Below are 5,274 nucleotides of genomic sequence, written 5' to 3' on the forward strand. Positions count from 1 at the left end.
TAATCTGGCACACATCAGGGAACGCCTGGTGATAAATCAGGTGTACATCGGGTGTACACGTCGTGGGTGGCCACAACGCAATCTTTTCGCCTCCATTCTTCTCTCAGGGTTTTAGCCATGCACATACATGGGTCTGGGATGTTTTCAAAGCAGCTGAGTCTGGAATTCAAATGTTGCAGTTGGTCATGAGGGATCCAGCTGCCTTAACTACCGCTCCACTGGCTGACCTGGCATTTTCAATATCATCTAAAACATTCAACTAATTCAGAGAATGAAAGCAAAAACAAAATAGGAGCCAGCAGGTGGTATGGTGGTTAAAGGCACTGGATTCCCACGTGGCCTAACTGTGGTTTGAGTCCTGGACCTGGCAGCTTGCTTTCTCATTTTCCATCTCTCTCTCACTCACTCTCTCCCTTTCTGGTCAAATTCAAATAAATAAAGTTAAATTAAATTAAAAAAATGATTAATGGGTGGGTTGGTAGGGGATGAGGAGTCATGCCTATATCATAGTGAAAGACAAATTTAAGTTATAGTCCTTTAAAATGTGTGTTTATGACGTTTGTTGAGCAGTTACTACATGTCAAGCAGTGTATACTTTGAATGCAATGATCTCATTGTATCCGGCTGGTATCCTATTGTATTGCCATTGCTTCCCAAGTGAGGAAACCGATGCACAGAGTTCAAGCATTTGGTCAGTAGCTCACAGGAAGTGACACAGATAGGATTAGAACTGTGTGTCTCTCTCTGCTGTCCAAGTCCATTATCTCTGGCTGGCTCTGTGGTGCATGGTAATGCTCAAGAGAAGCTGGATCCCACATGGCACATTTTTAATTCCAGGCCCAGTCAACCTGAAACACACTGGGCATGTATGCGAGTGCCCAAGATTTGAAGGGCTGGAGGACTAGACAGGAGGACAGCAATTGTGACATGACTTGACCCTTTGGAAGGTGCATTTCTCTCTCTCTCTCTTGCTCATTCTCTATCATGAATAAAGACATTTTTTTGGTAGACAGATTTTTGCTATAAAGTGTGTACCTGCCTTTAGAGACAGAGAGAAACAGAGAGACAGAAAGTGAGACATTACTCCTAGGGGAGGTGGCCATACCATAGTCCATTCTCTCCTCCATTCTCTTCTCAGGATTTTGGGCATGCACACACCTGCACCTGGTGTGAGTTTTAAGCTGCCAGGTTTGGGACTCAAACCATGGTCAACTACGTGGGAGTCCTGCGATGTTAACCATCACACCATCTGCTGGTGACAAGAAAACATTTTTTAAAGGCAGTTATCTTTTTTCTTTTTCTTTCTTCCTTTTCTTTTCTTTTCTTTTCTTTTCTTTTTTTTTTTTTTAAGGTTTTTGCCATAAGGCATGTGCTCTTACAGGAGCCAGACAGAGACAGTGAGAGGGAAGGTGATCCTCCTCCCCCAGAGAGTGCAGCCATGCCACAATCCCTTCTCTTCCATTTTCCTCCTGGAATCTTGAGCATGCACAAACCCATGCCCTACATAACTTTTTTTGAGAGATTTTTTGCTATAGGGCGCATGCTCTACTGGAGAGACAGAGAGACAGAAAGCAAGAAATCACCTCCCAGAGGGAATGGTCATGCTATAATCTTTTCTCCTCCAGTCTCATCTTGGATTTGGGGCATGCACACACATGCCCAGCATGAGTTTTAAGCCATCAGGTCCTGGATTTGAACCACGGTTGACCACACAGGAGTCCACAGCCTCAACCACCATGCCACTGCTGCCCAGCATGATTTTCAAGCTACCAGATCCAGAACTAACCAAGGTTTACCATGTAACCACCACACCATCTGCCGGCCCAAAGCCCATATCTTAACCACTGTAAATGACTGGTTATACTTTAGGGACCTAGATATCTATGGATTGAAGTTAAATGTATCTTCTATTCAAAGTCTTCTGCAACACAATGGCACTGTTACCTGAATATTTACTGAAGAGGTTAACACTTTGGTTTAGGGCTTTATTCCCAGAGATAAGACTGCAAATCTCCTACCTTTTTACTGTCTAAATAGCTCCCAGGGTAAATCTCAAGGCTTGGAAAGATTTCAACCTACTGAAAAACTAGCATTAGTTGATTGGTTTATTTTCCCTTAAGACAACCAAGCCTACCACAATGAGTTGTTGGGATTCTAGACAAAAGCCAAAGAATTTGACTAACCTAGAAAAAATTAAAAATATCTATTGGGCTTCCTTGAAATGGAGAGAACAGCTCCCACACCATCATTAACATCTCAGAGAACCTCTTAGATGGTAACATTTATGGGTAGGAAAGGTTGGAGAGGTTTTTGCCTTTGGGATGGCCATGCCACAATCCATTCTTCTCCACTCTCCTCCTGGATCTTGGACACACGTGCACACATGCCGACATAACTGCTATGCCATCTCCTGGCCCCTCTGCTCTGATTTTTGTTGAAAGCTCCATTTGATAAGAAGGGAGTTGAGAACGGGAGGAAAGCAGGGTACTGAGTAATAAGGAAAGGAGAAAGGAAAGGTGAGAGGGAGATGGAGAGAAGAGGATGAGAGTTGCTCTGGGTAGGTATTCTGTTCTGAGGATGGTCTTTGTAGCTTTTCGCCAATTAGCAAAAAAAATAGAGCCTACTTCTCTTCAGACAAAGCAGGGTGGTGGTAGGAGAAGATCACAGATTTCTGGAGAGAGGCACATCAGGGATTCAATTCCTGTTTCTTCTTTTTACTACCTGTATCATTTCTGAATCTCACGGAATAAAATACTTATGGAGATTGTTACATATAAGATAGGAAATGTTTTTAAAAATCCTGGTATTAATAGGCATTGAACAAATGTTACTTATTAAAAGTTTTGGGAGCTACCATTTTGTATACAAGAGGTCTCAGAATGACATGCCTTGCAAAATTCATACTTTCTTATGAAATTCAAGTGTGGTCAAAATAAACTAGAAAGACCTCATGTTATTTTTAGTTGAGATATGTCAGACAAATAAGAAATCATGAACTTAGGCAGCAGGTGGGATGGTGGTAAAGGTGCTGCACTCCCACATGGTCGACAGCAGTTTGAGACCCAGACCTGGTGGCTTGCAGTCTCACTTTCCCTCTCTATCTCTGGTGAGTGCATGTGCCCTATAGCAATATTATTTTAAAAATAATTTTTTTAAAATAAAAGAAATCATGAACTTAATGAATCTGCTTATCCTAATGGAAGATAGATGTTGATGAAGACAGTAAACTGTCAGAATTTTTCATAAGTTCATCTTGATCACTTTTAGACTGAGAAGTAATGGTTTCAACATAAAGATTACTAAGAATGTACTAAGTGGCTTAATTTCAAGTTGGATCTTGCAACATAATTTTTTAAAAGAATTATTTTATTTAATTTTATTTGTTGTCATTATTTTGTTTTATCTTTTTGAAATTGACCAGAGAGAGACAGAGAGAGAGAAGGGAAGTGAGAAAGAAAGCAGATAGGTCTGGGACTCAAACCATGGTCAGTCATGTGGGAGTCTAGCTGCCTTAGCCACCACGCCGACTGCTAGCCCCTTGCAACATAATTTTTGTTTATTTCTGTTTTTAGAGTCCTCCAAGATCTTGTAGGTTGGAGGCCTGATGTTACAGGGGTTCAGTTTTCATTTGCAAGCTACTGCTGACTTTCTTGTTTTGTTTGTTGCTTGAGGTCATGGTACAATCTAAACAAATGGCCCTATCTCTCCAATCTGCAGTGGAAGGGAGGAGGAAGGTAGGTCCCTAGCACTACTCTAAGCCCCTCCTAAGCAAGGCTGCCTGTGTTTTTTTTTTTTTTTTGATTGGTTGGTTATGTTTTTGTATTTTTAAAGCTCCCCCTGGTATTTGCATATTCAGTGAACACTCTTGCCAGGTTTCTAAACAAAGACAGTAAAATAAAATAAAACAATCAGCCTTCATTATAACTAACTTCGGAACCAGCAGATCGCATAGCAGACACTACATGGCTGACCGCAGTTCAAGTCCCAGACCTGGTGACTTGAAACTCATGCCAGTCACGTGTGCATGCATGTCCAAGATCTTGGGAGAAGAATGGAGGAAAAGGGACTATGGTGATCCCTTCTGGGGGGTGATCTCTCCCTTTCCCTTTCACTATTTCTGTCTCTCTCATATGTCCTAAGGCAAAAACCTCTACAAAAATAAATAAATAAATAAATAAATAAATAAATAAATAATGCCCCAATTCAAAGAATGAATAAGGTAGATGTGTACTGTCTCTCTGCCCCCCACAGAGAGCTGTTTCTCTGGGAAACTGGTTTGGTCAGGCGAGGGTAGACAGATATCTTTCTCTAGTTCAGGCATATTCCGGAGACAGGAGTTGAAAATCAGTCTACATTTGGCAGACTTCCGTAAAATTGGTCAGGAGCTCTTTGCACTAACCCAATGTGAGTGCACATGCCCTCTAGCAAATTAAAAACAAACAAACAAAAATTAAATGTGGGTTGTATGGGCCAGCACGTGGTGTGGAGGTTAAGGTGACTGGATGCCACATGGTCAGCTTCTTGTTTCAAGCTTCAGATCTGGCAGCTTGAAAATCATGCCAGGGGTGTGTGTGTGTGTGTGTGTGTGTATGTGTGTGTGTGCGCGCACACACACAAAATCATGCCAGGTGTGTGTGTGTGTGTGTGCGCGCGCGCACACACAAAATCATGCCAGGTGTGTGTGTGCGCGCGTGCATGCCCAAAATCCTGAGAGGAGAATGGAAGAGAAGGTATCACAGTGTGGCCATCTCCCCTAAGGGTTGATTCTCACTCCTCCCTCCCCTCTCTCTGTCTCTCTCTGGCGAGTGCACAAGCCCTATAGCAAAAACAAACAAACAAAACATTAAGTTGTGACCCATTAGTAGGCTGTTATCAATCGACTGGTTGATTGATAGGTTGGAACTGGCATTTGGAAATTGACTGCCCTGTGGTTACTGGATGCTGTTAATGAACAAGAGCAATGCTGTGCGTTATGCATGGGACTGTTCCTCCTCAGCAGCTCCATAGCCTGGTCACCGGTACATGACTTAAAAGTCGTTATACAGTGCATGACTGTACTTTATGTTGGAAAATAACGCTCATGGTGTTTTTCTTTTTTTTAGACTTATTTGATTTAATATTCTTTATTATTATGTTTTTGATTTGACCAGAGAGAGAGGGAAAAAGAGAAAACAAGCCACCAGATCTGGGACTCAAACCATGATTGGCCATGTGGAAATCTAGTGTTTTAACCACCACTCCACCTGCTGGCCCTGAGATCCCTTTCATCTTAAT

The 5,274-nt window shown here is 42.1% G+C and overlaps 1 non-coding gene across 1 annotated transcript; it reads left to right on the forward strand.

Moving 5' to 3' along the window:
• The first annotated feature begins 4,922 nt into the window (after nt 1-4,922).
• Nucleotides 4,923-5,026, forward strand: LOC114007989 (small nucleolar RNA SNORA84). The gene has a single exon (XR_003549557.1). It is a non-coding gene; the product is annotated as a small nucleolar RNA SNORA84 (small nucleolar RNA).
• The last annotated feature ends 248 nt before the right edge of the window (nt 5,027-5,274 follow it).

The sequence above is a fragment of the Tupaia chinensis genome, unplaced genomic scaffold (assembly GCF_000334495.1).
Source record: "Tupaia chinensis unplaced genomic scaffold, TupChi_1.0 Scaffold000270_2, whole genome shotgun sequence".
In the NCBI taxonomy this organism is placed as follows: domain Eukaryota; kingdom Metazoa; phylum Chordata; class Mammalia; order Scandentia; family Tupaiidae; genus Tupaia; species Tupaia belangeri.